Here is a 16,112-nt window from a genome sequence, read left to right as displayed (position 1 = left end):
GAAAACTCCCATCCGCCGAGCACCTGCTGCTTGCTCACCCATGCTTCACGTTTGGTCCTCACAGCAACGTTGCACATTTTTATAAGCAAAAAAAATCAAAGATTTGAAATATACCCAGTTTGCCCAAAGTGACATAGCTGGTGAGTGATAGGCCTTTCTGATTCCAAAGACCTTTTTTTTATTCTTGGATGAAAACCGTTTGTTTCAATAGGAAGATATGGGACATCTTGGGCAGATAGTACGGATGTGAGTCTCTTTTATTTCGCAGAGAGTTAAGTACTAACCCCCTACATTGAGATCCTCCCATTTATTCCACTCGTATGACCTTTAACTTGCATTTATTACAGCATTATAACAACAGTGAAAATAAACTTTAAAAAATAATAAATCCACATAATTTAATTCTACTGTCCTTGTGCACATGACATGTTATTAGTAAGTAGAAAAATCTTATTTTTTTTCTGCCTAATTACGTTATTTCCTTCCTAATAATTTCTCTAATTCTAAATATAGCCTTTACTTCTGTTACTCATTAGGTCATTTCCAAAGCTCTTTCTCATCTATCATCTTATTTCATCCCCCCAGCAACCTCAGGAAATAGGAACCAGTGTCTCCTAGGGAGACAGTGGGAGGAATGTCAGCCATGTTCACCTAAGGAGCAGTTCAAATACAGCATATGAAAGTTTTATCATTATCTCAGCATACTTAATCTAACAGTAAATGTTTAACTATTTTATCTTATTTTCCTTTCTTTTCCCCTCAATATTGTTGGGTGATATGGGAGACCCGTTTTAATCCCTTTCTGCAAGTAACAAATGGGAATAACATAGAAGGGTTACAAGACTTCAAAGGTGTGTGTTTGACTTGTGAAATTGAAATTACTTTTATTTGACATTTCTACATCAAATATTGCAACTTGTGCTTTCTGCATCATCACCTGATTCACTTTTTCCATGGCAGGTAATAATTAATGATGTGTGTTGACAAAAGTTTGGTTATAGTGCTAGTTATCATGAGGCACATTAAAATACAGTGTATATACAGTGTGTGTGTGTGTGTGTGTGTAAACTTAAACCTATAATTCTCTCTAAATGAGAATTCCAGATGAACATTGGAAGTTCATGGGTATTTTTCCCTATCCCATCAGATGAGCCTGTTGAGATACCAGGTGACTTGTGTGCACTTTGGAATTTAATTCTTGCAATTCATTATTTTGCTGAGGAAAAAAATGTAGCTTGCAAACAGATGTATTTTGTGGACAGTTCATTTATTATTAGCCTGCTTGAGCAGTGGTTAGAATTTTCACTGTCTTTTCACCAGTGTTTGCATTTCATTCTCTTATGTAACTTTCCTTTTCTTTTTTATCTGTGATGTTGCAAGATGTCCAACTTGTAGAAGGAAACTTGGACTTTAAGGACCAAAACCCTGTGTATGCAGAAACCTTCATTATGTCACTCCTTTTCAAATATATGCCCTGCCTCTCTTTTAGGATTATCAAATTACCAGAAGGGGTCAGTCTGCTTTCATATTTTGACATAGTCAAATAACTATACCTATTTACGATTTTTGGTTATTATTGCTCAACTGATTTTTAATTTCCTATGGAATCATTTTACTGGGTATATAAAATATTTTCTGTTAAAATGAAAAATCTTCAGTGCTTAAAATGTACTTAGACATTAAGACCCATCAACCAAGGCTAATATATCCTCCATTCTTGTTCGGTACTTTGCCCAATGAGGAGTTTGTGAAACCGTTTTCCTAAGGTGTCTGGTATTGTTTTGTTGTTCTCAAATTACCATTATTTCAGAGATGTGGAGGGTAGACCTCGGCTCTCAGTAGACCTCCTGCTGTCCTCCAGTGCGCATTAAGAAGCGTATGCCAGGAGAAGTGCTGGGTGGGCACTTCCTGAGCTCCCCAAGCCTCCCTGAGCTTCCGCGGCCATCGGCTATTGCATTGACCTGAAGCTTCTTCTGCACATGCCTAGACGCTGCTGCTCGCCCCCAGCCAAGGGAAGGGACACTTTGAGGCCACTGTGTGGGCTCCTTTCTCTTGCTTTTCCTCTGGCAGGCTGCTGAGGGCCAGGACCCCACACCACAGGAGCAGTGCCCCTCTTGTCAGTGAGGACAGCCATCAAATTAGCTTCCCAGGCTGTGAGGTCTTCCCCGTATTCATTTTTGGCTCCAGGCCCTCTAATCAGGCCTGTCATTGAGAATACACACGGTCTCCGTGCATGTTGCTGAGATTAACTGGTAGCCTGGCAATGAAAGCAGCTAAATGATTTGGGGTGGGGTGGCTACAAGGGGAATGGCTACAGTAACAGCCCATCATCCCAAGATGAGGGATTTACAGACAACTGCTCAAGCTTGCATCCTTTCTCACTTGCTTTGCATGGAAATTCTGTAGGACTCTGTCCTGTGTAGCCTGTCGTGTTATATATCATTAATAACCGTGACCTGTCTGACTTATCTGCTGAGATTCAGTCCCAAATGAAATGTGGATGCTTCTTTCCCTTTTCCTCCTTCTGCTCCTCTTCCCTGTCCGTTGTGCTGTTTTTAAAAATTTCATCAGAAAGATGAACCAGTTCATTAAAGAGCAATATTTGTGTATAAAAAGGGCCCAGTAAAACGCGTAAATTTTCTTGTTTTTCAGCGTATGCATGTTTACATGAATGTCATTCACTCTGTTAAGTCTTGTAAAGGAATCTCTGCAGACCATCCTCAGAGAGATGGGCTATGGATAGAGAGATTCTGTTGTGTCTACTGATTTACCGAGTCCCTCAGATAAACATTACAAACTTTTTGAGTACAGTTTGTTTTCCCAAACTTTGATTTTCTTCTAACCTTTTTTTAAAATTAGCTTCTGAACATCTCTACCAGAACATCACACAGGCAATTCAAACCTAACATGAGAAAACCTGCCCTTTTCTCTGTTGATGGTACCATCAATCTGTTAGTTGTCTAGAAATTTGGACATAGTCTCAGACCCCTTCCTCACCACCATATCCAATCAATTACCAAGTTGGGTTGATTCTACCTACCAGATATCTCTCAGACCTGATTCTTTTCTCCGTTGCTAATTTTCTTACCTTTCTTTAGACTCTCACCATCATTAGCTATATGTTATAAGAGTTCATAATTTCCTCCTAAGGGGTCTGCTTGTTTCTATCCTCTATCTATGCCAAACCATAGTCCCCAGAGCCATCATTATCTTTCCCAGGAAAGAGAACCAGCATTTATTGAGAGCCTATCTGTATTGAGTGTTTTGCACAAACATTCCCATTTCTCCTCTGCTAAGCAACCCCTTAAGGCAGGTGAGAGTTCTTTTATTTTTACAGATGGAGAAACTTAAATTCAGAACTAGGATGTTGATCGGGTTTGGAAATGTCTACTAGCTCCCCTAATGACCATTTGGCAGCATCATTTCACCTGCAGAAACCCTTAGCCTGGTCTCCAAGGCCAGGCCTGTTCTTCCCCAACCTCATCGCCAGTCCTCATGCCTTTCCTAGTCTGCTCTGTTCTGGACCCTAAGGCCTTCCTTTCATGTTGGAACTTGTCATTGGGAGGGAAGACTAGGTGGTAGAGATCCTGAGTGACAAGCAGAGCCTTCAGTCATTGCCTTCAGCCTTGGTACAATCTCAGCCTTGGTACAATAGTACCAAGGGTCAGGAGTAGGGAACACACACACACACACACACACACACACACACACACACACACACACACACACCACCCTCCCAAACCCTCCCCTGTCATAAGATCAGGGTACTGGCCACTGGACTTTGTGTTGTATCCCCTGAAAGTGATATATTAAGAGATACACATGCTTTGCTGAAAATGTCTTTTTTTTGTAATTAGCTTTCAAAAAAAAAATTTGTACATTTTAAATATATTGACAAGAAAGAACCCTCACTAGACTTTCTGAATAAGACCACCAAAGTGGTGAATTAACTCCTTTGATAGGAATATACTTTTAGTAGCTACTCCTAGGCAGCAGGTGGCAGTGTGAATCCACCAGAATTCAGTAGTTAATTTAAAGCAAAAATCAGAAAAAATGAAAAGAAAAATTATTTATTTTGCTACATATTAGTTTTCTGACCTAATCAGTAAAAAAGTCATTATTCACACCACACTGGGCAATATGCATTGTAATTTTTAACAAATAATAGGAAGCTGTTAATGTGTTCACAGGAAATACAGTTTTGTCTTGGGCTGCTGTGGTCATTTATCACTGCACTTTGTGAAATCACTCATTTGTTCTAATTTGAATGTAAATGACTCTAAGGTTTTACAAATAAGGTGACAGACTCACATAAATGTAATTGCAGGGTTCATCTCCCTCTTTTTATATATCACTCATTAGGTTATGAATTAAATACATCGTATTAAACCAGGGGCATGTCCAATGATGATATTGTAATGGCAAATTACTCTATGCTATTAGAGGTGTATTTTTTATTCATGGACATTAATTTGTCATTAAGCGGCATTAGTTTAGCACTTTTATGGGGAAGACGTGACCTGAAAGAGGAGACGTGCTGCTGTGATGTGAGAGGAAAGGGACAGGAGTGCTCTAGGTAGAGCATTTTATCACTGTAACGAAAACGGGGCTCGGGATGGGGGTTCTATTCTGTTTTCATTTGTTTTTGTTTTCTGCTTTTACAAGCATAAAAGATCATTTCCCCAGACTGAAGGCGTTGTTCTGTTTACAGTGTGCACATTTGGATCGTCTCGTAGAGCAAAGCCAAAATTCTTACTATTAATCATTCAGAAGCCAAGTAAAGGGAGCAGGAGGGAGGAAGTGACTTCCTGCCCTAAATCTCCCTCCTCTGTGACTGATGCTTATTAGTCATCCCTTGTCTTCATTTAGTTTTACACTAAATGGGCTACCATGAGAATTAGTTATTTTCTCTCTTCAGTGAAGGTACAAAGGTTTAAAGAATGTTATTCTCTCATGAGGGTATTAGGAAGAATTCTGGGTATTTCTGGGGTTTTTTTACATAAATGGTGATTTTACTGTTCTTTTACTTAGAAAGTATTTTTTTCCTTTCAACTCTGAGAAACACAGGATCCTTGAAATAGCTTCACAGAAGCAGAAAGTATCTGAGTGCTACTTTTGCATCAATTTCCTCATGGGCTTAATGTGGTTGGAAAGTGTCTTACCCACCCCAGTTATACTGTGGGACTCTTGAAGGCAGGGGTCATGCCTTACATCTCTTTATATCTTACCCCCTCCCTCCCATCGCATCACAAGAGCTCAGCGTCTGTATTGGTCAGCTTGGGCTACCACAGCAAGATACCACAGACTGGGTGATTTAAACAGATATTTATTTCTCACAGTCTGGAGGCTAGAAGTCTAAGATAAAGGTGCTAACCTGGTCAGGCTCTGATGAGGGCTCTCTTCCTGGCTTGCAGATGGCCACCTGTGTTCTCACATGGCAGAGAGAAAGAGACAGCAAGCTCTCTGGTGTCTCTTCTCCTTTTTATTTTAATTAATTTATTTTATTTTGGCTATGTTGGGTCTTCATTGCTGCGTGCAGGCTTTTCTCTGGTTGCGGCGAGCAGAGGCTACTCTTCGTTGCAGTGCGTGGGCTTCTCCCTATGGTGGCTTCTCTTGCTGCAGAGCAGGGGCTCTAGGCGCGTGGGCTTCAGTAGTTGTGGCACGCGGCCACAGTAGTTGTGGCTCACAGGCTCTAGAGCGCAGGCACGGGCTTAGTTTCTCCACGGCAAGCGGGATCTTCCCAGAACAGGGTTCGAACCCGTGTCCCCTGCATTGGCAGGCGGATTCTTAACCACTGCGCCACAAGGGAAGGCCCTCTGGTGTCTCTTCTTATGAGAACACTGATCCCATCATGAGGGCCCCACCCTCATGACCTCATCTAAACCCAACTGCCTCCCAAAGTCACATCCCCAAGTACCATCATACTGGGGCTTAGAACATCAGCATATGAATTTTGCAAGGACACAGTTCAGTCCACAGCAGTGTGTATTGAGGGAACGAATGGTGCATCCATTCAGTAATTTTTTTCTTGCTTAACTATTGAAATTTTATATTATGGGAGGAAAATATGTTAATAAGTCAGTCTTACATTAGTTTTACCCATTGAATACAGTTTTTTTTAAGTTGAAAATACTTTCTATGGGGATTGCATTTGGCACTGAAGATCTTGCGTATTTTACAGTATTTCTTAATAGATTATCATTTTTTTTTAAACTAAGTAATACTACAATGACTTATAGGAGGTTATCTCTTCCAAACAATGTATTATTATAATTTTTTTTTTTTAACTTTGGGTTTGTTTATTTATTTATTTATTTATTTATTTATTTATTTATTTATGGCTGTGCTGGGTCTTCGTTTCTGCACGAGGGCTTTTTCTCCAGTTGGGGCAAGTGGGGGCCACTCTTCATCACGGTGCGTGGGCCTCTCATTATCGCGGCCTCTCTTGTTGCGGAGCACAGGCTCCAGACGCGCAGGCTCAGTAGTTGTGGCTCATGGGCCCAATTGCTCCGTGGCATGTGGGATCCTCCCAGACCAGGGCTCGAACCCGCGTCTGCTGCATTGGCAGGCAGATTCTCAACCACTGCACCACCAGGGAAGCCCTATTATTATAATTTTAATTATTAAATTAGCAGTATCTCCTAAATACATAATATATAGTGGGTGTTCTGAATAGAATAATTTATCCTCAAGGTTGAGAGGTTATAACTTACACTCATTTTTCTCCACTGCTGAGCTATTTTTTTCCCACATTAGATAAGACAAATGATTATACCAACATATATATTGAATATGCCCCTAATCAAATACACTGAGTGCTATTCCATAGTTCACTAGAGCTGATACTCTTGTATTTGGAGAAAGTTAAAGTACGAATTTTGGAAAATATATTACAAACAGTTTAATCTTTCAGATTTTTTTTTAAGTCAGTGAAAATGATCAGAAAGGGTAGAAATGTATCAGCCCTACTAAATCATAGCCAGCTACTAATTATTTGTTCTAATCATGAGTATTTGCTATCTGGCATGGGTGATCCAGAATATCAAATTTTTCAAATATCATTAATATTTGGCTCTAAAATATATCATAAGTTTTTTAGCAGCCATTTTAGGATCCCAATTAATCTTTTCATATGCTATTATGTTGGCTTTTCTTCCCAAAGCCCACACCAAAGGCTGTCAGTGACAGCCCAGAGACACACTGGCTGGCCAAGGAAGTCATTTTGGCATTTTAATTTGTTATGTGGGTAATCTAGTGTTCACTATGTCTTCCTTGTTTGTGAGTTTTTAAAGACAAGAAAGATTGTCTTGAAGGATTTTTCTAATATTAGTAATTTGTGTTCTAAACTAACTATTGTGTGGTGGGCAATTTTAAAATCACTTTCAGCCTATTTTTCTCAAAAATAAAATGTTTCCAATATTTTACTAATGCTAGAGTTCAGAATCAATAAACAAAGCAAACAAAATCAATCTCACTTAATTCCATTATCAATACCTGAAATTAGGGGCATTAAAAGAAAATCTATGTTTCATTTAAGAGATTCATCCTCCTGTTCACCCTCCACCTGCAAATATTTCTGCCCATAGTTAAACGTCTGCCCGATTCTCTAAGGCTAAACTGCCTTTCAGCAACTTGATGCATCAGGTACCTCCTGTGTTTCCCATGGTTTCAATGCCTTCTCCACTGACACCTTCCTTTCATTTTTAAAATAGGATCAATAAGATGGGAGAAACTTTTCTTCTTCTCTCATTATCACAACTCGCTCCTTCCATTCACTACCAAACTGGGAACAGTGTCTGCACTTCCTTACCTCCTATTCATTCTTCAGTCCTATTGAACTCAGTCCTCTGCCTTCATTACTCCTCAAAGGCTGTGCCAATAAAGGTCCCCAAAGCCTCCAATTCATCAGAGGCAGTGGGCCTTTTATGGTCTTTAATGTGACCACTCTACAGCCTTTCGACAGTGGTTATTAGCTCCTTTCTTTCCTACACTTCTGTTTTCTCAAGACTCTCTCCTAGTTCTCCTCCTACTTCTTTTCAGTTCCTTTACAAACTCTTCTTCCACCAGCTCTGTGGATATCCCTCTGGGTGCAGTGATGCCATGTGGGTGCTCTTCTCTTCTGCTCACCATCACTCTCTTTCATCCGCATTTGGAGGATTGCAGTCTCCTCTCCTGAGCGCCAAGCTCTGTGTTCAGCTGTTTCCACTTGGCTGGCACATCCACATGCATCTCAGTTCACTGTCAGCCAGTCTTACTCACCTGTTCCTCCTCCCACTCTTTGTGAAGGAACCATTATCCTTGTAGTAACCCAAACCAGAAACCTTGGCATAATCCTATGTTGCTCCATGATCTCATGAATCCCAATAAATTTTATTGGTTTAGCCTCTTAAATTGTTCTCACATATGCCTTCTTCTCTTTCTTCGTTGTCACTGCCATCATTCAGATCTTGATTATTTTTCCTAGATGTTCCTGCAGTAGCTCAACTGAGCTTCCTGTCTGTTGACTAAAGCTAATCAATACTTTGCTGTACAACCTAAGTTATTTTTCCGGCCCACAGAACAATTTCTTTCCCTAAAACACAAGCTGGATCCCTGTCTCCTGGTTACAAACTAGGTTTCTAACCTTGTCCTTTTAATTTCTTGTCTCCTTCATGTGCCCTATTCTTACTGTACCCAAGGATAGCATGTTTTATCATCTCTAAGCCAACTGCCTACTCAGCATTTCCTGTTGGATATCCCACAGGCATATGACCTTTCTGAGTGTTAACCCAAGCCAGAAACCCAGGAGTCATCCTAAAATATTCCGTCTCCTTGTGCTACACATAGGCTATCACCAAAACCTTTCACTTCTACCTCCCTAACTTTTTTTTTAATACACTGTTTTTAAAGAGTAATTTTTAGGTTCGCAACAAATTTGAGAGGTAGATACAGAGATTTCCCATGTACCTCCTGCCCCCATATATGAATAGCCTCCCCCATTATCAACATCCTCCACCAGAGGAGGTACATTTGTTACAATTGGTGGACCTACTATCACTTCACTATCACCCAGAGTCCACAGTTTACATTAAGGGTCACTCTTGATGTTTTACATTCTGTGGGTTTGGACAAAGGTGTAATGACATGCATCTACCATTACAGTATCATACAGAATAGTCTTAGTGCCCTAAAAATCCTCTGTGCTCTGCCTGTTCATCCCTCCCTCCCCTCCCCCAACCCCTGGTAACCACTGATCTTTTTCTATCTCCACGGTTTCACCTTTGCCAGAACGTCATATAGTTGGATTCATACAGTATGTAGCCTTTCTAGATTGGCTTCTTTTGCTTAGTAATATGCATTTAAATCTCCTCTATGTCTTTTCATGGCTTGATAGCTCATTTCTTTTTAGTGCTGCGCAGTATTCCATTGTCTGGATGGACCACAGTTTACTTACCCCTTCACTTACTGAAAGACATCTTGGTCACTTCAAGTTTAGGCAATTATGATTAAGCTGTTACAAACATCTGTGTGCAGGGCTTGGGTGAACCCCCTTAACTTTTTAAATCTCTCTCATTCTCTCTATTTCTGTTTCCACCATCTTAATTCAAATCCTCAATACTTATTTCTTGGACTAAAGAAACTTCCTGCTAACCAATGGACCTACCTGCCTTCACTCTTGCCTCACCCCAGTGCCTCCTTCAAAACAAGGTTCATTCCTCTTGAAGTGGTTCACAGTTTCCATTTTTATTATGAAACTTCCTATCGCTTTAGCCTTTTTTTTTTAAAAAACAAGTTACTACCCACATGCTATACCGCAATCATTGTGAACTTCGTGCATGTCCCCGTGCCCAAACCTCTTTGTATGAAGCCTTCTTCTCCATGGATTATTCTTCCCTCGTTATGTCACCCTATGAGTTCCTCTTTAACCTGCAAGTAGTTTGCTCATGTGTTATAGCTCCTCTTCCAGAGCTGCCTGATAAATCCACCTAGTTGGAGTTGGATTTCCCTCCTCTTTATTAATTACAGGCATTCTTCCAGAGTGCTGATCACACCATATTATTTTTATTGATTTACTTATCTATCTCCCTGTGATATAAGTTCATGTCCTAGAGTTGTGTGACCTTGGGCAAGTTACATAACCTCTTTGCCCACAGATACAGGTGTGATACAGATATGAGACCGTATATAAAATGTACATCTTAGGAGTGTTGGAGTGTTCGTGAGATAGTGCATGCAAAGTATCCTATAGCATGGTATCCTACACGCAGTAGGTACCCTGGAAACCAGAGCCAGGAGAATTGCATGCTTCACTTGTGAATTTCTCTATTAATTCCACAGTTAACCTTCCTACCCACTTCCGTCACTCCTGTCTTGCTTCATTCCTGGAAATGTCACAAACTTTACTACCTACTTCCAATCAACAGCATATTGGACAAGGCTGTTCCTGAATATTTTGGAAATAATAACCATTCTGTAAAAGGTATTTTTCCTCTGCGCCACTTCTCTTGGCTTATGTAGAAGTGCATGTATTGTTTTAGAAAAAAAAATTCACAAATAATTATATGAACCATCACTTTCTCCCTGCCTTTGATAAGTGAAAACATCACACTGAAATTATACTTTAATAAATAGTAAAAATTGATGCTTTTAAAAGCAACATAATACTTGGTGTTGCTACTTTTTTATTTATTTATTTATTTATTTTTTATTGGAGTATAATTGCTTTACAATGGTGTGTTAGTTTCTGCTTTATAACAAAGTGAATCAGTTATACATACACATATATCCTCATATCTCTTCCCTCTTGCGTCTCCCTCCCACCCTCCCTATCCCACCCCTCTAGGTGATCACAAAGCACCGAGCTGATCTCCCGGTGCTATGCGGCTGCTTCCCACTAGCTATCTATTTTACGTTTAGTAGTGTATATATGTCCATGCCACTCTCTCACTTTGTCCCAGCTTACCCTTCCTCCTCCCCATATCCTCAAGTCCATTCTCTAGTAGGTCTGCGTCTTTATTCCCATCTTGCCCCTAGGTTCTTCATGACCATTTTTTTGTTGTTGTTTTTTAGATTCCATATATATGTGTTAGCATACGGTATTTGTTTTTCTCTTTCTGACTAACTTCATCCTGTATGACAGACTCTAGGTCCATCTACCTCACTACAAATAACTCAGTTTCTTTTCTTTTTATGGCTAATATTCCATTGTATATAAGCAGCAACCTAAGTGTCCATCAACAGATGAATGGATAAAGAAGATGTGGCACATATATACAATGGCGTTGCTGCTTTTTAGATAGGAAGTTTTGTTTTATTGTTTCCCCTGCCCTTCCTGTAAATAAAACATATTGCTGCATCGTCATATACAGAATTCAAGAAGAAATTGGAAAAATCTTTTATTTCTAGCTCTAGTGCATAGTAGTTGCTTAGAAACTCATGTTTGTTTGTGGTCCTTCTACATGTGCCAAGAGAGTTCCCTGTGATAGGAATTTTCTGTAATACAGTTGCATGGTGTCCTAAGTTCCCCGACTAGGGGAAATACAGGCAGTGCATTTGTTTAACAGAAGAAAGATCTAAGTTAGTCCTTACTAGGAGACTGCTGTCCATATGCCTCCCTCTCTCCAGGTGTCTTTCCTTCCTAGACATCTCCCCCACCCCCTTTCTCGCTCTCCCTCCACAGATATCCTTTAGAGCAGGCTGCCGACCTTTTCCTTACTGCCTTTCGAGGGACATGTGCTCAGGCCCTGGGAAATGACTGCTTATCTGTCGTTAATTCAGCTTCAGGTACTGTGGCCTCAGCCCCATACACTGAGTATAATGTTTGCCCACTTCAGCGTCTGGGATGAGGGACTGGGGTCATGCATCTTGTTCTGCTGTAAGAATATATTTATGCAGGTTAGAGTCATTTCTTTCTTCACTCAAATGTGTACTCTGTATCAGTGGTTCTTAAACTTGACCGTGTGTGGAATCACCTGAATAGCTGATTAAAGGAGACTGGTGGGCCCTACCCATAGAGTTTCTGATTCAAGAGGTCTGAGGAGGAGCCTGAGAATCTGCATCCTAACAAGTTCCCAGGTAATGCTAATGTTACTGGTCTGGGGACCACAGTTTGAGAACCGCTGCTTCAGATGCTCTTGCCACCTCAATTCACATCAGTTACCAGCCTGTTAAGTCACTGATATTCAGATTTTGAAAGTGTCATAATATCTAGATAAATTTGAACTGGTCCCAGTTATAAATATATGAAAAATTAACATTATATATAAAATATATAAATATGTAAAATATTGATATTATATATCCTGCATAGCATCCAAAATATAAAAAGCCAAAACAATGAAGACTTGAAACAAAAAACCTTACCAGTCTTCATTCTTATGTATAATAATGATTAAGACAAAAGTCTATGTGGATAACGGAGAGATTATTGAAATTCTGCAGAATTGGACTAATTTTCAGCAGCTGACTTTGGGTAACAGCACTAACTAAGGAAATATACCAGAATTACTTCCAGGCTCTACTATTCTTTAAAAAAATGTTAACCTGATTTTGCCTCTCATTGTTCAAAAAAGGTTTGTGATTATTGAAATTTTCATTTTAAAGCTCCAGTTGCTCAGATAGACTATTTTTGATTCAAGAAAGAAAAGTATACATTAATTTCCTCTTTATAGTCCGTAATTCAGTGGTAATCACCTGATGTGCTGAGACAGCTCTAGTAAACTTTGCAATAGCATTTTGCAGCACATCGTGACTGGGGCCAGAATTATTAGTTGTTGATGATGGCTGTGTCTCTGTGCTTCCTTCATACTGGATTTCCAGCTTACTACAGACTTTCCCAAGGAACAATATAAAATTATTCATGAGCCTTGGATATTATGCATACGGTTGATTATGAAAATGTACTAGTAACCTAATTGTAGAATTCCTCTGTTATACAGCACAAATATATTTAAACAGGCCTTCAAAGACTCTAAGAATTAGAGCATGCTGGGTTTTTTTCTTGTATTTTTGAATTGCTGCTAATGTTTTGTTTTAGTTTAATCACACTCTATCATATGCATATTTGTATCAATACATGAATATATAGTTACATTCAGCTGTCCAGATATGTTTGTTTGTATACAAATATATCTCTCTCTATATTTATACAAATAAAAATACCTGGTTTTACATTATTTTATCATATCACAAATAATCTGGCCTGCATTGTCAATGATTTGCTCATTTTTACTTCCATAACTGTTAGATTTTATCCCATCAACTCTAATATAATATATTATGGAGAAAACTTACAGGTCCCTTTATGTACATGATATGCATGATAACTTTTTTCCTACATGATTCATCCCAAGGTCTTGGGTTTTGTTTATTTGTTTGTTTCAACATGTTCCAAAGGGCCAGCCCTTCACCACACATCCACAACAAAGCCCTTTATGTTGCTTTCTCTAGTCCTGGAGTGCAATCCTTTTCTGCAGCACCAGGTCGTGTAGTCATGTAATACCTTGATTTATAACTAGGTTGTAATCCAAATAGGAAACAGGTGGAATCACAACTGGGTATGGTGCCTTGGATATTAATGGCTTGGCTCAGAAGTGGAATTTCTAAAGCTGTATACACTCTTTTTTGCCTTAATTATGCATTCATTAAAAGCTTTTATACCCAACAGAATAAAGTAAATATTTTTTGATCTCCATAGTGTGCTCCCAGAATGTAGATTTGCACAGCAGGGTCTTGATAATCTGAATAAATTGTATTTCTCCAAGGAGTTTATCTTTCAAATAAGGTCATAAAGAAATGCAGCTCCTCCATCCTTAGATTTCTCTGTGTGTCTTTTCTGCTGTGTGTAATATAGAACATGGGAACCAGAGTACATTATAGTAATACATACTTGGTGATGGTCCAGTGTAATGTCTCAATCTATTCTCCTTTTTATCTCTGGTGAAGTGTTTTTTAAGTACAAAAGAAATGAATGATGTTACACAACAGCTTTGATTTTTGCTGTTACTTGTAGAAAAACAAAGTCCATATTAGACATTCAGTGTTTTCTTCTCTTTACCCTATCAGTGAGTAAAATTTGTGGAATATGCAAAGCTATAGCTTAAGCACTGTTGGTAGTATTTTTAAAAGGGAATAATAATAATGAGACAGCTACTGTATGTTGAGCATCTACTACGTGGAAGGTACTTTACATATGTTTTTGGAAATCCTTATCACAGATCACCTTTCCGATTTTTCTAATGAGATGTTAATCACTTGCTGAGGCTATCCATATGTGTCAGCTTCAAATCATGTGCTTTCCTAAAATCTGTTGACTTTAAATGAAAGAGACCACTTTTGATGAGCGGGCCTCATCCAATCAGTTGAAGTCCTTAGGAATAAAAACTGAGACTTCCTGAAGAAGCAGGAATTGTGCCTCAAGACTGTAACACAGAAATGCTGCCTGAATTTCCAGCCAGCGAGCCTGATCTACAAATTTGTGACTCAAGACTGTACCTTCAAATCCTGCCTGAGTTACCAGCCAGCTGACCTGCTGTACACATTTGCCAGCCCACACAATCTTGTGAGCCAATTCCTTAAAATCTGTCTATGTATCTCCTGTTTTTCTGGAGAACCTTGACTGATACACTAATGAAATTATTTTAACAACTCTTTAAAAAAAAAAAAAATGTGCTTTTTCTACAACTCCAAACTAAGCATGCAGCCAGTTCCTTGTCTCCACACTTACAACCTAGTGAAAGTGACAGGGAAAATATAAAATTATAAACTCAAATAAACTTGCACAACAAGCTGAACTTATAATCTTTCTGAGTCATACAGAATAAAATGGCAGTACACCTGCTATTGAATCGTAGCCCCAAAACAGCATACAGTTGTGAAAAGTTTAGGCAATAGCTATTTCTTTTCTCTCTCTTTCTGGGCTGCCATATTTATTTCCAGAGTGGCTAACATTCTAGGCATTTTTAATATTTAAAGATTAAAATATTTAATCAATTTATTTAATATTTACTATACAAATATTTAAAATATTTGAATAATTTTAGAGGAGCAGGAGAATCAATGTTTTCCTGTAAACTAAGAAGTGAAGGCAATAAAAGTTCACTTTTTTTTTTTTCTTTTTTTTACCCTAACCCTAACCCTAACCCTAACCCTAACTCTAACCCTAAGCTACCCTTGACTGCTTCTGCCTCCAATAGATTTCCTAAGCACTAGTGTTTTAAGGAACAGGTTAAAGAGAGAATCCTAATGTGATTTCTTTATAATGGGTGTGTTCCTTATCTTATCCTAGTGTCTGAACTCTTCTCCATGGCTGGACCCCAAACAGTACTCCTCCACGTGCTAAGTGGTATCTAGAGAGTGGGATAGGTTTAATAAATACCCTAACCCTAACGCGTACCCTAACCCTAACCCCTACCCTAACCCTAAAAAGTACCCTAATCCTAACCCGTACCCTAAACCGAGCCCTAACCCTAAAACAAACCCTAAACCTAACCCTAACCCATACCGTACGCTGTACCCGAACCCGTACCCGAACCCGTACCATAAGCCGTACCCTAACCCTAAGCTACCCTTGACTGCTTCTGCCTCCAATAGATTTACTAAGCACTAGTGTTTTAAGGAACAGGTTAAAAAGAGAATCCTAATGTGATTTCTTTATAATGGGAGTGTTCCTTATCTTATCCTAGTGTCTAAACTCTTCTCCATTGCTGGACCCCAAACAATACTCCCCTACGTGCTAAGTGGTATCCAGAGAGTGGGATAGGTTTAATAAATACCCTAACCCTAATGCGTACCCTAACCCTAAGCCCTACCCTAACCCTAACACGTACCCTAATCCTCTCCCGTACCCTAAACCGAGCCCTAACCGTAAAACTAACCCTAACCCTAACCCTAACCCATACCCTACGCCGTACCCGAACCCCTCCCCGAACCCGTACCCTAAGCCGTACCCTAACCCTAACCCTAACCCTAACCCTAACCCTAAGCTACAGTTGACTGCTTCTGCCTGCAATAGATTTCCTAAGCACTAGTGTTTAAGGAACAGGTTAAAGAGAGAATCCTAATGTGATTTCTTTATAATGGGTGTGTTCCTTATCTTATCCTAGTGTCCAATCTCTTCTCCATGGCTGGACCCC

At 39.4% G+C, this 16,112-nt stretch overlaps 1 protein-coding gene across 8 annotated transcripts in view; it reads left to right on the top strand.

Moving 5' to 3' along the window:
- The window catches only part of KLHL32 (kelch like family member 32), a 229,167-nt gene that overhangs the window by 125,521 nt on the left and 87,534 nt on the right, over nucleotides 1–16,112 (top strand). The window lies entirely within an intron of this gene.

Source organism: Balaenoptera musculus, chromosome 12 (genome assembly GCF_009873245.2).
Source record: "Balaenoptera musculus isolate JJ_BM4_2016_0621 chromosome 12, mBalMus1.pri.v3, whole genome shotgun sequence".
NCBI lineage: Eukaryota > Metazoa > Chordata > Mammalia > Artiodactyla > Balaenopteridae > Balaenoptera > Balaenoptera musculus.
This window is presented reverse-complemented; position numbering and strand designations above follow the sequence as displayed.